We start from the raw sequence: 18,178 nt of genomic DNA, 5'->3' as shown, positions 1-18,178 counted from the left end.
AACAGAAAAATACAAAACCACTCCAGTCGATGCACAGCATTGTCAAATATGACTCGCATTGGCATTCAAGAACAAGAATTAATAAAGATCACTTGGTCACAGCTATCCATATTCCCTGAAACCCTATTTACAAATAAATGGAGAGCACCATTCGCAAATCTTGAATAAGTTGAGGGATACACCATGTACATCAACGAGTTCACTTCTTTTACGCACACGTCCACTATATCATCAACTAATCCACTAAAACATTCAAATTTGAAAATTGTACTTTCAGTAATTGTTTCTTTTAAAATTATTCATGTTTATTTCTTATTTCATCATCGTTAATAAAAACGTTTCTTGTTTATTTCATCATCCCTAATTAAAACTTTTCTAACACTCGTTTATATTATTTAGGTTATGTTTGTTATAGCTTCTGCTATATGATATTATGGATAGTCACGTATCAGAGATTGTTTAATATTAAGATTTATTGAAAATCATCTGTCAAGTGACGTTGATTACTGGGATCCGGATGATTGAAGTGGAATGCAAATGTTTTAATAATAATTAAACTGAATCAACAAAGCCTTCTTGACTAGTAACCGTCCATAGAGCTCAATGAAGATTCCATAGTTGGCACAACTGATAACAAAAAACAGTTAATCATAACACACTACTGCCATCTAGCGTAATGTTGAGATGGTAGAATAATACATTTGAAGACAGTTGTATTTTCGTAAGTCAATTAATATTTTATTGCAGTGGAGTACTTTGTTACTTCTAATCTTTATACACTTTCTTCTAATCGTGTAATAGTCAATTAAATCCCACCCGAGTTTTGATTTTCTCTAGATAAATCAAAACCTGTAGTGAGATTACTGTTGATAATATCTAGTATTTCTCGCCACAAATCTAACAGACCGGGGTTAAATTACGGACAGAAGTGTAATTCATTGTTTTATAATGATTGGATGAGTGGTTGTGTTTATTATTAACTGTCTCAACATGTGTTCACGGAGGATTCCTTTTAATGTCAATGTCCGTTTACTAAAAATACATGGAAAGCGTCAGAGAATTCTATATCCGAAATTGGATAAATTATGGAGATGATGATGACGACGACGTTGTTGATGATGTGATGATGGTAACGATATCAAGGTTGAGAATAAAATGAAAATTAATTTTATTACATTTCATTGAGTAAAAACATTGCGTAAAGAATATTTAGGAACAAACCAAGAAGACATTCATAAAAATATGGAAAACCTAATTTAATGAAGCAACGAGCAAAGGCTAATAGTATGATGAAGGAGGGGAACCTGGCATTGTTGCCGAATGTAAGATTAAAATATTTGTATGGATCATTTATGTCAAAAGATTCTCCACAAAAAATATACTAATTACACAAATTGTTAACAATTTGCAGTATGAAGAATTTTAAGCTTTTTGGATAATGAAGAAAGAATAATGTTGGGGGGGGGGGGGAGATTCGCACTAATAAACCTATACCTGTAGCGGGAAATGGAAAAGAGTGACCAAGAAAAACTGGATAGTTACAAAAATTGATAATAATAATAATAATAATAATAATAATAATAATAATAATAATTTCTTTGTTCCTTCGTATTTTGTGAGGATCTTATTGTCGTCGGTCATCGACTTTATGCATCTTTCTCCAGAATTTTTCACAACTTTTAAAGTCTTACCAATCTCATGTTATTTCAGATAATTATCATTATTTTATCGATGGACATACATACATACATATATACATACATACATAAGTGGTCTGCCCATGAGCACGTCTTTCACTGCAAACCCAGCATTCTCCAATCTTTCCTAATTTCTCCCTTCCTCTTAACCTCCGTAGGCCTATATGATCCACATAACATATTAATGTCGTCTATCATCTGATATCTTCTTCTGCCCCGAACTCTTCTCTCGTTTACCATTCCTTCCAATGCAGCCTTCAGTATGTAGTTTCTTTTCAGCCAGTGACCCAACAAATTCCTTTTTCTCTTTCTGATCAGTTTCGGCATCATTCTTTCTTCACCCACTCTTTCCAACACAGCTTCATTTCTTATTCTGTTTGTCAACTTCACACGTTCCATTCTTCTCCATACTTACATTTGAAATGCTTCTAATAGGCCTAGTTTCTTTTCACTTCGTTGTAATGTCCATGTTTCTGCTCCGATGATAAAACATATTTAAAAATGTGAAATCTACTACAGCAATGAAACGATTCTGCACAAATAAAGTCTGAAATATTCTTAGGCCCAAAGCTATGGATGTCTTTTAACATAAGCGAGATTCATTTCCAGTGGCGTATCCTGAACCTGGAGTATGGGTGTTCTGTTAAAAATATGTAATTGGTCTTTAGTCGCACGAATTTAGTAGACATTTCAAATTCATTAACTACTCGTGCTACGTGAGTAAATAAACCATCTGCTGTTCTATCACCACTAACATCTACGAAGCCCAAGAATCTTTCATAGCCATAGCGGAGAACTGTAAATAGTTTAGATTTGTTCTCAATATCAGAAGTTTCATCAAGTATTATAGCTACAAATGAAACTGAGTTAATTTAATTTTTTATTTCTTCTTTTTCTACGAGTATATCAGTAATAGCGTTTATGGTATAATTTTGAATCAATAGAGAAGTTCCTAGAAACACTGTGGAAGAATTTAGATGATTTTCTAAAAGTAAACCATATATTTTAACACATTCAAAAATTCCAAAAAATTTCCTTTGTTCAAAGAACTATCTGATTCGTCACGTCCCCGTAGAGGGAGCTCCTGGTTAACTAGAAGACAAATAGCGTCAATGATTCGTATTAATACATCACTATCTTTCTTTACTCCTTCGTTGTATTTATTGGTATCAGTTCTTCTAAAGTCTGATTAGTGAAGTATGTAGCTAATCGGCGATGTATGCAATGGAGGGGGAAAGGAACTAGTCATCCTACCTGATCTTCTGGCCTAGTTGTCTCATACGTAGTGCCTTATTGGTATTACTTGTGAGGTTCAAACCTGTCTTTGGACAGTTGACTAAACAACGAACTAAGTAAAGACGGAATATTGTAAATAAATTTCTTGCCTTACTTTTGCAGGAGTCGAACCCAGGTATCCGGTCCTTAATTCACAACTTTGATACTCGTGCCAGAGAGTTACTGGCAATTTTAAACAACAACGCATTTCACGAGAAGATCCCTGCGAGGGGAGTATGGTCCTTGAGGGTAAGAGGAGAGAATAAGCCAGTAACTAAGCGTTCTCGAAGGAGCAGGTGAATGGGAATAGTGTCATTGGCCGACTAGTACAAACAAGGCTCAGTGCATGGCCGGCCGATTTCATATAGATCATAAGAGTGGGGGAAAAACTAGCATTCCTTGCTCGGATCTTCTCGTGAAATGCGGACTGTACATTGTTGTATTGCCATCATTTTGAACATTATAGAACATGTATAAATCTCCCACGTTGAAATCTGTGCAATAAGAATTAAATTAACATAAAAGTTCACAGTTATTAATTTTTTTTATCGTTCATATTTTATTGGCACATACGACTCTATTTAAAAATGAAGGAGAGGGACATGATAACAGTACATAGCTAAAACTTCCCATCCCCGCGGCTGGTGTTGATTATTGAAAGAAAACCATTTTCCCTTTTATCTGACGACGTTAAGCTTTAGCAAACCATTTCTTTTTTTACTTATGGTGAGTACTTGACTATTCGTCATTCATCGATATGAAGCCAGGTTGTGTAGAATAATTTACCATTTACCAACAGAGTTGCTGCCCAAGGTGCGTCACAGGAGGCTGGTCTACGCTACACCCGCGATCAGATGTGATGGTGATGATTGAGGTTTGCTGGGATGCCACAGGGTAACCGGAGCTCCCGGAGAAAACCCCTGTATTACTTGGACCACGGGCTTGTCGAACGGAAATTATAAATCGAGTGTACGTCCGGGATCGAACCCCGGTCCACAGAATTATAAGTCCATGCGTTCTAGCCACTAGACCACCGTGGCGACACCTTCAGAAAACTTACGTAACAGAAACAGAGGATCCCCAATGTTTGGAAGTCGCTTTGGTGCAGAGAGATCAGTTGAAGAAGATTCTTTATTCGATGCGATGCGATGTAGGAAGTGGCACACTTTCAACTGAAAAGAGAGCTTTTAACAACTACAACTGTAACTTACGCAATATAAATTTAGAAATTGCATATTTTCAACTGAAAAGGGAGCTTTAACAACTACAATTGTAACTTATGCAATATAAATTTAGAAATGACATACTTTCAACTGAAAAGGGTGCTTTTAACAACTACAACTGTAACTTACGCAATATAAATTCAGAAATTACAAACTTTCAACTGAAAAGGGAGCTTTTAACAACTACAACTGTAACTTACGCAATATAAATTCAGAAATTACATACTTTCAACTGAAAAGGGAGCTTTTAACAACTACAACTGTAACTTACGCAATATAAATTCAGAAATTACAAACTTTCAACTAAAAGGGAGCTTTTAACAACTACAACTGTAACTTACGCAATATAAATTTAGAAATTACGAACTTTATTTCAACTCAAGTTGAGCATAGAGAAAAGTATAAAAGCGTCTCAATTTGTATTATAGCCTAATTATTAAAAAAAAAATAAAGGTTTTCGATAGAAGAATGTACTACACAACCAATAGACCCACATAGGCCTACTTCCCTCATTTCTGCAAAAGATCATTTCCTCCTTGATTCTTCTTCTTGTCTTTTGAACTGTTCTTCCAAGCGTAGTTCATTGTAATCAATACGGCTCATGTAACTCAGGCGGTCTCTCTGTCTTCGACTGAGTAAAAATTGTCGACCCCCTTCACTCTTCATCATTTTCAGGGAATCCATGCGCGCAATATCAAAGAGATCATCTAATTTGTAGAAAAACTGTTGTTCACGTTCCTGTTGCGTCTGCGACTTTTTATTTGAATACTTTTGAAGATTCCGTCATTCTTGCTACAGGCCTTCCAACTTTTTATATTGTATATAGATACAAAATATTTGCATTTATTTATTTACTAAATAAGGACTATGACGGATATTTGATTTTCGTTTACGAAGGTATTAAAGGAAAACAACCAGAACTGACTTATTCGAGGGAAGCTTATTGCCCACCATCTGCCCAGAGTCTGAATCTATTAAAATAATTACTTAGCCTATTTTTAAACGCTCTATACACATTATAAGGAAAAATTACAAACACACGAGGGTGCGTTACTTTCCGAGATTTCTCACTAACTGGCAAGAACCTATGGCTTATGTTATCAACAGTAATCTCACTAGAGGTTTTGATTTATCTAGAGAAAAACAAAACTCGAGTGGGATTTAATTGACTATGTTACACGATTAGAAGAAAGTAACGAAATATTCCAATACAATAAAATATTAATTGACTTACAAAAATACAACTGTCTTCAAATGTATTATTGTACCATCTCAACATTACAAATATTAACTTACGCTAGATGGCAGTAGTGTGTTATGATTAGCTGTTTTCTTGTTAACAGTTGTGCCAACTATGGAATCTTCATTGAACTCTGTGGACGGTTACTAGTCAAGAAGGCTTTGTTGATTCAGTTTCATTTTTATTAAAACAGTTGCATTCCGCTTCAATTATCCGGATCCCAGTAATCAACGTCACTTGACAGATGATTTCCAATAAATCTTAGTATATTAAACAATCTCTGATATTAACTATCCATAATATCATACAGCAAAAGCTATAACATAACCTAAATAATGTAAATAAGTGTTAGAAAAGTTTTAATTAGGGATGATGAAATAAACAAGAAAAGTTTTAATTAACGATGATGAAATAAAAAATAAACATGAATAATTTTAAAAGCAACAAATTATTGAATGTACAATAATTTTCAAATTTGAATGTTTTAGTGATTGGTTGTTCAGTTGATGTTATATTGGACGTGTGCATAAAAGAAGTGGACTCGTGTACATGGTGTATTCGTCAACTTATTCAGGATTTCCGAATGGTGCTCTTCATTTACTTGTAAATAGGGTTTCAGGGAAGATGCATAGCTATGACCAGTGAACTTTATGAATTCTTGTTCTTGAATGCCAATGCGAGTCATATTTGAAAGTGCTGTGCATCGGCTGGAGTGGTTTGTAATTTTCTGTTTTTTTTTTCTTTTGTTCAGTCTGAAATGTTGGCAAACAAAGAAACAAATGCTAGGGTAGTGATAAAAATAAACAAATGCTAGGGACGCGATAAAATTGTTCGATAAGCAGCCATGATTGACTGAAAGATGTCCTTTCGTACCGTTTTATTGGTCAAAAGTAATATGACGCAGTAAAAGTGTAATAGTCTGAATAAACACCTCCCTCCGTAAATGGAATGTAATGACCAGTGGCGATTCCTCCATGAAGGATATGAGGATGATCCTACAGTTCAATTTCGTGCCTCTGAGGATAGAGAACATTTTAATTACAGATTTTGATTTTCAATGCGTCCCGACATAATAATTTATTTAAGCTTCCACTTTCCGTCGTGAGTTGCCGCCACTGGGCAGCTCATAAATAATTTCTGAGGAACCATCCAAATATCTTACAGCAAACGGTTTTTTCTAGCAGTGAAGTTAAAGGACAGGGGAGAGTGCGGACAGGGGAGAGTGCGAGGTATGGCTTGAGTTTATCCGCGTATCCTAATACTACGATCCTACTTTCTGGGTGGTGGAGACCCTGTCAGAGACTACAATAAGAAATTTCAAGTATCCTTATAGACTTCTTACATGCAGTTCATTGGTCATTTTAAAAGAATAGAATAAATGAAATAATAAATAATTTAAAATGATATGATATAAAAAATAAAATGAATAAAAAATAAAATTACATAAAAATAAATAAAATAAGCTGTAATAAATACAAGAATTAAAAGGAGAAGGAGAACAGCCGAGACAATATCTGAAGTTGTATTTGACATTTAGAAGAATTTCACTACAGGAAGAAATTAATTGCGCAAACGTACAACGTAGCATCGGTAAATATCGGGCAATACAATGGCTTAGGAGCCATCTTCGCAATTAAACAGGGGAGGAGAATCGAACTTCATTACAAATAAATTGCCAGTTCCAGGATGGTGAGTCAAAGGCTAACATAGGCTTACATGTATTGATTTTTCATGCTCTATTATTATTAGTTTCTGTCTTGGTCATCAATCTCATATCCTACATACAAACAATATCACGAGTCGCAACTGGTAATGACACACTCCATCTATCCACAGTAGATCTATGTGGGCTGTGGATTTTGAAAGCAACAAAACAAGTGCGAATCAAGCAGTGGCGGCTGTGGCACTTGAAAAGTAATTCTGTGACTTCGATGGTCGCTGCAGCACCTCTTCGTCTTTCCCTATGTGTCCGACGAGATTTTCTACATTATTTTTATATAATTGGAAGGAAACTAATAGCTACCAGATGTAAGTTTCAAAAGTTTAAAAATAAGGGCCACCCACCGAGTGAATTGGCTGAGACTCGCATTCGGGATCTCCTAGATTCAAATCCCGTGGCCGGGAAATCTGACTGGGTTTTTTTATGCTTTTCCTCAGTCACGAAGGCAAATGCCGGATTGGAAATTTACATACCATGATTCATCACCAGTATGATAAACAGTAATCAACATCTAAAGACAGTTACGTGAATACAAGTCATCTATAATACACGATAATATAAACAAGAACTCAACTATGATAAAAACGGCCTACTGATATACCAAAATATTTTACAGACGCGATATTACCACAGATGCTAAAGCATTTATAAATAAACTTAACAAGAAGAAAAAGAAAGAGCGGGAAGCACCTTGACCTCTCAGTGATATTTTTCTCTGGGGATTTGTAAAGGACCATTCATGTTGTTCCTCTGTAGAAAGTGTTTCTTAACGGCCGGGCCGGAGCCCGATACCGCGCCCTGGCATCAATTATACGGGTCACGAGATATTCTCCTGGAATTTGTTATTTTACTTTTGTAAGCATTTTCCACGAATAAATATTTTATAGTGAAAATAACCTTGGGAGAATAATTTTCGTGATTGTGCCTAGAAGTGCAGCTCCAGATCGCGATCGATCGCCACTAAACTTTAAATTCTAAAATCTAACTAAATAACATCTGTGTAGCAAATGTTAGGGAACAAGCCACTTATTTTTTAATCCGAATTTTTTTCAGAAATCTTTCAACATTCTGGAAAGGGAATACCGCTGTTTATGACCGATCATAAAAATTGTCTGCAAGCCGGTTAAAACAATGGCCGGAGAATCCTCTGTCCTCAAAATTGAACGAAATAACATCCATATTGCAGATGTTAGTGACATATTAGCTGATAATATAATTTCCTTTTTTTCACTTAAATTGAAAATTAAGGCAGTCTATATCCGGTTCTCCATAGTAAATAGTCATGAAGTCATAATGGACATTACCTCTTTGAAGTTCACATGTGCAAGTGCTTGTTTGAAAATCCGAGTACCGTAAACTGGGGTTACTTTGACCACAGAGGAAACTTTGACAATTTTTTCAGAAAATCATATTTAGGTTTCTGCATGCTGCATTTGTTATAGATGGAGGTAATTATCATAAAATCATTCTCATACCAAATTTACCTCCATCTAAAACAAGTGCAGCATGTAGAAACCTAAATATGATTATCTGAAAAAATGGTCAAAGTTTCCTCTGTGGTCAAAGTAACCCCAGTTTACGGTATCGTAATTAGAAAGGTATTTACCAGTAAATTTGTTGGGACCAGGCCCTCGTAATACAGAAAAATAATTTACTGTGCCAAGGTCTCTGAAAGGATGAGACCCACTGCTGTGGAGTAATGCAATCGAACAAATTAATGCGGATATACTTCAGAGTACATGTGGGGAGTTAAAAAAATTACTTGCATATTTTGCCAAATCTCAAAACCTTATTCCTTTGCTATGGTCGTGCCAGAGAAACAGTCCCATTCCGAGGTTTATTTGAAGGTTTCGTAACAAGATGTTGTTTAGAACAGGAGGGGTAACATTAGTAGCAGAAGAACTAGCTAGATATAGAATAGACTTTGTGGGAGTACAGGAGGTTAGGTTAGATGGGAACGGCATAACACAAATAGGTGATTACTTGTCGTATTATGAAGAAGGAAACGATAATCACCAATTAGGAACAGGATTCTTTATTCATAACAGAATAAAATCAGCTGTAAAAAAAGTCGAATTTATAAGTGATAGGTTATCGTATTTACTACTAAAGGGTAGATGGTGCAATTCGTAGTTATAAATGCTCACGCCCCTACAGAAGACAAACACGATCATACAAAGGATAGCTTCTATGAGGAATTGGAACAGACTTTTGATCAGTTACCTAGATATCACATGAAAATTTTAATTGGGAGATTTCAATGCTAGAGTAGGACGGGAGGATATTTTTAAACGGATTATTGGAAAAGAGAGCCTACACATAAGCAGTAATGACAATGGAGTTAGGTTAGTTAACTTTGCCACATCAAAAAATTTAACTGTCAAAAGTACAACATTCCCCCATAAGGATATACATTAATATACTTGGACTTCTCCAGCTGGATTGACACATAACCAGATACATCACATCTTGATAGATGAAAGAAGACATACTAGTATAGTAGACATTCGAACCTTCAGGGAGGTAGACTGTAATTCTGACCATTATTTGGTAATTGGAGAATTAAGAGAAAGATTATCAGTAGCCAAGCGAGTAGAGCAACAGGTTAACATTAGAAGATGCAATATTACGAAAATAAAAGGACGAGGAAACTAAGCAACATTGTCAGGTCGAAATTTCAAATAGGTTTGCCGTATTAGCAAGTTCCGACGAAGTTGAGGAAGAGTTAGATGTTAACAGCATGTGGGAAAATATCCGAAATAATATCAAAATTGCTGCTGAACAGAGCATAGGTTATTATGAAACTAAGAAGAAAAAGAAACCGTGGTTTGATGAAGATTGTTGCATGGTAGTAGGAAGAAGGAAACAGGCAAAATTGAAATTCTTACAGGATCCAGTTGAGGTGAATAGAGATAATTATTTCAATAAAAGACGGGAAGCAAATCGTACGCTTAGAAATAAAAAGAGAGATTACTTGAAGGAAAAACTGAATGAGGTAGAAACAAAAAGTAAAAATAAAAACATTAGAGATTTATATAAGGGCATAAAGGAATTCAAGAATAGATATCAGACAAGCGTAAACGTGATCAAGGATGAGAATGGTGACTTGCTTGCAGACGCTCATTCAATCCTGAACAGATGGAAAAACTGTTTTGGACAGCTACTAAATATACATAGGCCAATGATCGGGACGAAACTGAAATACAAACTGCTGAGCCATTTATACTCGAACCCACACTTTCTGAAGTCGAAATTGTGATAGAAAATCTGAAAAATTATAAGTCTCCAGATATCGATCAAATTCCAGCAGAATTAATACAAGAGGGTGGAAGCGCATTATCTAAAGAAATTTATAAGCTTGTACCTGCTATTTGGGAAAAGGAAATTGTACCAGAACAATGGAAGGAGTCCATAATCGTACCTATCTTTAAGAAGGGGGACAAGATTAACTGTAGTAATTTTCGAGGAATATCACTTTTGTTGAGGTCGTACAAAATTTTGTCCAATATTCTTTTGAGAAGATTAACTCCATATGTAGATGAAATTATTGGGGATCATCAATATGGTTTTAGGCGTAATAGATCAACTATTGATCAGATATTTTTTATTCGAGAGAGAAAAAATGGGAGTATAAGGGTACAGTGCACCAGTTATTCACAGATTTCAGAAAGGCATATGACTCGGTTAAGAGAGAAGTTTTATATGATATTCTTATTGAATTTGGTATTCCCAAGAAACTAGGTTAATTAATTACAATGTGTCTCAGTGAAACGTACAGCAGAGTCCGTATAGGTCAGTGCCTGTCAGATGCGTTTCCAATTCACTGTGGGCTAAAACAAGGAGATGCATTATCACCTTTACTTTTTAATTTTTCTCTAGAGTATGCCATTAGGAAAGTCCAGGATAACAGAGAAAGTTTGGAATTGAACGGGTTACATAAGCTACTAGTCTATGCGGATGATGTGAATATGTTAGGAGAAAATCCACAAACGATTAGGGAAAATACGGAAATTTTACTTGAAGCAAGTACAGAAATAGATTTGGAAGTAAATCCCGAAAAGACACAGTATATGATTATGTCTCGTGACGAGAATATTGTACGAAATGGAAATATAAGAATTGGAAATTTATCCTTTGAAGAGGTGGAAAAATTCAAATACCTGCAAGCAACAGTAACAAATATAAATGATACTCGGGAGGATATTAAACAGAGAATAAATTTGAGTAATGCCTGTTATTATTCGGTTGAGAATAAGGTGCTTAAGAAAATATTTGGGGCTAAGAGGGATGAAGTTACAGGAGAATGGAGAAAGTTACACAACACAGAACTGCACGCATTGTATTCTTCACCTGACATAATTAGGAACATTAAATCCAGACGTTTGAGATGGGCAGGGCATATAGCACGTATGGGCGAATCCAGAAATGCATATAGAGTTTTAGTTGGGAGGCAGGAGGGAAAAAGACCTTTGGGGAGGCCGAGACGTAGATGGGAAGATAATATTAAAATGGATTTGAGGGAGGTGGGATATAATGATAGAGATTGGATTAATCTTGCTCAAGATAGGGACCAATGGTGGCTTATGTGAGGGCGGCAATGAACCTCCGGGTTCCTTAAAAGCCAGTAAATAAGTAAGTACTTGCATATTTTGCGTGCTACTAACGCTGTTCACACTGAATGTTATGATTTATCAGAGCTACAACAAAAACGTTCGACTTGTTAGTTCTGAGAATGTGATGCACTAATTTCCTATCCATTATCAAAATACTGAAGACAATATTCTTACATCTTGTATCATAACAAGGTAAACGGTATTGTGATGATAATGAATTCATACTACTATGGTCATTTAGACAGGTAATAATTTTACAGTTCAATTCTACTGAAATGCATACTTATCATTTTCCAGTATTTTTAAGGTAAGGAAAGACATAATTTATCGCCATAAATACACCCGGAAGCATAGTGAGTTTGTAGACAGTTAAGTACAAAATACCTATATAATAACACATGTCATTCCTGTCATTCCGAGTTGTTGAAATATGACAAATGGTGCAACGGCTGAATGAAAAGAAAGCCAAGGCCACTTCTTCCTTCCTCCCGATATTCTGAAATGGCTTAGGTCTCGCTATATTTTACTTCTATTCTAATTTTTCGCTGTTTTTCAGATTATATTTCAACTCTCAGACTTTCAACACATTTCTAATCCTATTCAATATAAAATAATAATTCTACCGAAGACCATTCAGGAGCCAGTATTGAAGAAGGAAAAGAAAAAAAAAAACTAAAGAACAGAAAAATGAAATGAAATGTTAAGATTTTCACAATAATATGTTCACTTTTACAACACTTTACCCACAACCCTAAATAGACTGCGTGTCATACATGGATTTACTAAAAAAAAAGGTAAAGGTATCCCCGTAACATGCCATGAAGGCACTTGGGGGGCATGGAGGTAGAGCACCATGCTTTCCATGACCTCGGCACTAGAATGAGGTGGTGTGGTCGGCACCACGCTCTGACCGCCTTTTACCCCCGGGAAGGACCCGGTACTCAATTTTATAGGAGGCTGAGTGAACCTCGGGGCCGTTCTGAAAGTTTGGCAACGAGAAAAAATCCTGTCACCACCTGGGATCGAACCCCGGACCTTCCAGTCCGTAGCCAGCTGCTCTACCAACTGAGCTACCCGGCCGCCTACATGGATTTACTACGTTGGATATTTTGAAAATAGTAGAAGGAGTTACAGAAGGTTCTAGGAACCTGCCGACTAATAACTTAGGTCAAAAGCAGTCTCTTACAGAGAGGTTGTAAATTCTCTTCCTTTTCCAGTACTAGTAACAATTTAGATTCTTCTAAAATCGGACTCATTCGCTAAACTGTCTTTGCAGTGTGTGAACCTCGTAAGAGGTTAATGTGTAGAGCACAGTGGATTAAAGCAGGGCTTCCCAAACTTTTCATAGCGAGGGCCACATTAACCATCCGAGAAAGAACCGCGGGCCAAGTCACGTAAGTTTAAATTAAGTCTAACAAACAAAGTTCATAAATGACATTAGTATTCAAACTTTGTGTTTTATTGACCTAAAACCTACACTTTCAAACTGCTTTCTTTTTTCATTCAACTGCAAGTTATGTTTTTGGCAATATCTCCCACTCTGCGAGCAACTGTATATATTGAAAGACTGATGTTCTTAAATAAATCTACTTTCTCAGGACAAAAATCTCCTTTGCCGCTCTTATCATGCACGATTCAATCAATTCACCATCACTAAAAGATGCTGCCCTTTTCGCCAGCTCATGCGAAACTAGCCACTGTTGCTGCTTCATTGTCTGATCTCTGTTTCTTGAAAATATTCTGTTAAGATGATAGTCGATGCTTCATTGCTTCAAATTTATCATCCCATAACTTCCCCATAAATTGTGGAAATTTTGAAAAAATGTTTATTTTTTTATGCCTGGGAATATTATATTCTGTAAAGACAGCAACTGATTCGTTACAAACCAGGCATAATTATTTCATTTCCAGTTTGAATCATAAAATAGTTCCAACTCCATTGTTGTTTAAACACAGAACATTTACTGCCCATTTTTTTTTTCTTTTTCTTTTTCCATGCCATAATTAAAGTTAAGTTACGCTATAATAACTACTAGTAAATTCTTGTGGATTACTCAAACTGCTAATACTACTTTTAACTGGATAATATTTACTCCTTCACATTTTAACTGCTCTATTATGTGTGAGCGTGTACCGAAAGAAGTCGCTGTTATCAGCTTACAGCGGTGCAATCTCTGGTTGCTCTGTTGCCACACTTTGCGCTTGGACTGGACAATCCACGGTCGCCTGGCGGCTGAACGCTTGCAACCAGTAGCCTGTATTGTAGCAACATAATTGTTACCGCAATATACGAGCAATTTGTTTAAGAATCTGGGCCTCTGATTTGATTTCACCAATCGAAATTCGTGAATAAATTAATCTTCTTTTATTGACTTTTAATTTTTTTCAAGTTAGTAAATGGGCCGAGCAAAAGTAGCTAGCTGGCCTGATGCGGCCCGCGGGCCGTAGTTTGGCAAGCCCTGGATTAAAGGAAAGGATTTTATTAGATCAGTTGGGGATGTCGTACCGGTATTCTGCGACTGTTGCAGTAAAGAGATAAGCACTGTTATTCTGTTTTCGAAAATTTTCTATGGCAGTTGTTCTTTGTAAAACTTTACAAAACTTCTTTAAATTAATTAATTAAAATTTTATTTAATTAATTTAAATTAATTAATTAAATTAATTAAACTAAACATAATTGTTACTTATTGTTACACACATATCTAAACTAGTTCTTTAAAGTGAATGCAATGAATTGATATAGGGATGACGTAATTAATAATTAGTTAATAACAGTTCATTAGTATATCAATGCTATGTAAGATGCATTAGTCCACCCTGTGGAGTAACGGTTAGCGCGTCTGGCCGCGAAACCAAGTCGCCCGGGTTCGAATCCCGGTTGGAACAAGTTACCTGGTTGAGGTTTTTTCTGGGGTTTTCCCTCAATCCAATATGAGCAAATGCTGGGTAATTATAGGTGCTGGACCCCCGGACTCATTTCACCGGCATTATCTTCTTCATCCTATTCAGGCGCTAAATAATCTGAGATGATGTCACAGCGTCGTAAAATAACCTACTAAAAAAAAAGATGCATTATACCTCTGTACATTGGCTCACTGAAGAGAGTAACATATTGATTGTGTTATATAAATTTTTTAATTACTCTAGGGAAATATTCCAAGGAATGATTTTGTGTAAATACATAGTATTTATGTTTATAATTCGACAAATAAACAGCCATTGGTGACAGCTAAATGAAATAATCCACCACTGCCACATTTTGTGACTTGTATCAGCTACCTCTTCATCCCCACTCCTCAAACGCAGACTTAGTTTTGCGGGCTGCATTCAGCAGTGATTCGGCGTTACCTATTGCTTTGGACACGCCTGTCCTAAAGGCTACAAAAAAGTAAACAGGCTGCAAATACAAATAAAGATAAAACCACTAACTATAAATATACGAAGCTCAAAGAATAGTGTAGTTAAGCAGTGATTTGTCATTCCACTTTAACAGACGATTCACAAAAAAATAGGACAATTGTTTCAACAATCGAGCTATTACACTGGCCATGAACCTTTTCTAATCGTTCTTAAAGAACGGCATATGATATTTATTCCATATTCGATAAGATGCCTGTCGTGCAGAAATACCTGGACTAAAGACATTCATTTTTTACATCAGTACTTTGTTACATGCATGAGGCAACATAATATTTTTCATGTTCCATATAATAATACAAGCTTGCGTATGTCATTTAAAGCTACTCATAACGTGACCCATAACGCTAGCCTGCACTCTATACTTCCTAAACCTCCTTCAAGTAATTTTCAGCCTCATGGAACTCCTGCATAAAACATGTCTACAGCACATGGTGCGTCATAGTAAGTTGTATAGAACATAAACCATCAATAATGGATTTTTTTTTAGTATAGAATCTGTAGCTCTGTTTATTTTGTCCAAATTATTAGCTTATTACATCTGCATAAGTATTTCTTCCCTAGAAAGAAGAAACTGCAATGCAAATAAATAGTACAGGCAGAGGAAACGTAAGCTTCTCTTATATTAACTTCCTATTTCATTCCTATCACCTTATCTAAGTAGACTTAAAGTCTTATTACAGTCATTACAAATTCCTACTTTACTTAATGTTAATGAGAGACGATGTGACTATCTTGCTCAGCACAGGGACCGATGGCGGGCTTATGTGAGGGCGGCAATGAACCTCCGGGTTCCTTAAAAGCCATAAGGGTCATTCCATGCAAAAAATTATGTTTTTGAACCATGATGTCTCAAAAGTTAAAAATATTGTAGTAGGTTATTTTGTATGTTCTAACTATGAATTTCCAGCAATACTATATATCTTTCATAGTTTGGCAGCAATCAGAATTTAAAATATTGGTTTAACAAAGAACAAGGTTTCATTCATTGAAGTTTTCTTACTATGTAAAGAAAGATGGAAAAGTGATTTCAATGCAATTCGAAAAAGGTGAGCCTTGTTTATAAATGCCCTTAAAATGAAAAAAAAAAAAATATATATATATATATATATATAATTTTTTTAATAGTTTCCCGACGTAAAATAATTTAAAAATATATAGAACACAAAATGCAATTTATTTTTACAGACGAAAAAACATGTGTTTAATTATTAAGGGTATACTGATTCCACTGTGAAAATTTCAGAATGCTGACTTAAATATCATGTCAGTTTTTTATAAAAATAACTCACCGAAACGAAGGAGCTCAGCAGGTAGGCTCTACCGTCATACAGAATGTTGCGCGATCAAGGTCAGGGAGAATGACGTTTGAGATTACTCATCGTTATGAAGTTTCGCGAACTCTGCGACCGCCACACATAACGATTTTCAACCGTCGAAACAAAAATTAATAATTCTATTAATTTAATTATTCACAGGTCTTTTGAGATAAAGTCGCATGAATTTAATTATTGCATTCGAATATAAAACTATTTCTTTTTTTAAATTCCGTGTTTTTATGAGCACGCCTTTATATTATTCGGATTAGTCTTTAAGGTATTAAAATATGGTTATTCAGGTTTACAATGACGTCTGTTTAGTTTCGATGGCACTTCATATAGGGTGTCTAGAATATTTTAAATGATGGATCACATGTAACTGCCACCCATTTTACAGTCATCCGTATGACTAAAATATTAATGATATGGCGGTCATAGTTGACAGTTTAATTGATTTTCATGATAGCATTATATTAAAAGTCCAAAAAAATTCATGACATCGCTGGCATATTCTTAAAATTTTGTATGGAATGACCCATAAGTAAGTAAGTAAGTAAGAGAGACGATGCGACTAGTAGTTTCTACCCTACGGTATTTAAAGCTGGAAATCTATCTTAAGAGATTAACATACATCTTTTGAAATTCATCTCTTCCTTTACCTATTGCAAATTTCAAAAACTCATACTGAACATACGAACAAACGAGTGGAACAGAGAACACCGGAAGTAAAGATTGAACGATAGGACTTAGGAATGAAAGAGCGACGAGAGTTCACCAGACCGAATGAGCGGACAACCAACTACACGAACGACCTAACATTCGAACCGAAGTAAGGACGATCGAGCACTGGGACGAATGAGCGGAGACACGAGCACACGAACGAGAGGAGGAACAAACACATGAGAAAATTATCAGAGGAACGAATACACCTGCGAATAAACAAACGTACGAGAACGAGAGGAAGAAAGAATATGAAAACGAATACGGGGACGAGCGAATACATGAAAGAATGAGCAATAAAGAAACGAAAAATTAACTAAAATGAGCACACGAGTGAACGAACAAAAGAATAAACAATCATAATATGAGCAACCAAACGAATAAAAGGAGAAATGCATTTATGTAAGAACAATGATAAAGGTTGAATTAGACATTTTAAATACACCAGCGTTTATGACAATGTTGCGGACGTTCCTCAGTATTCTTCATAATATATTTAGATCAAATTATTAAGTAATGGAAGGTGTTAGAACCCTCAGGAATAGAAATACTGTAGCTATAAACATTATAATTCAAAAGTATCCTCTGATTGAGGTTCTGGCTGATATTTACATCTATTATCAGACAGTACATCTCACTTGACGATATTTGTCAAGAGGAAGAACAATTATTTGTATGCATCTGAAGTCTGACCAGTGTAATATGCAGCTGGTCGGCGATGTAAGCAATCGAGGGGGAAAGAAACTGGCCAACCTAACCATTATCTCCCATTACCTATTAATTGCAGACGAGCAGGTTCTGCTTGCAGAAAGTGAAACATAAAATACAAATGTCAATGTTTAAATTACGAGATATTTTTAAAAAACTTTGTAATATGAAGATTTCAGAGGAAAAATTAAATCAATGACAGTATCTGAGAAACTTCTTGTAAGAGTAGTAATATGTATGTATTTT

General features: G+C 35.5%; 1 protein-coding gene across 4 annotated transcripts in view; it reads right to left on the bottom strand.

The window, feature by feature from the left end:
• The window catches only part of Tpst (tyrosylprotein sulfotransferase), a 1,264,187-nt gene that overhangs the window by 1,010,334 nt on the left and 235,675 nt on the right, over nt 1-18,178 (bottom strand). The window lies entirely within an intron of this gene.

Source organism: Periplaneta americana, chromosome 16 (genome assembly GCF_040183065.1).
Source record: "Periplaneta americana isolate PAMFEO1 chromosome 16, P.americana_PAMFEO1_priV1, whole genome shotgun sequence".
NCBI classification, from domain to species: Eukaryota; Metazoa; Arthropoda; class Insecta; order Blattodea; family Blattidae; genus Periplaneta; species Periplaneta americana.
The sequence above is the reverse complement of the archived record's forward strand: the minus strand, read 5'-3'. Positions and strand labels throughout refer to the sequence as shown.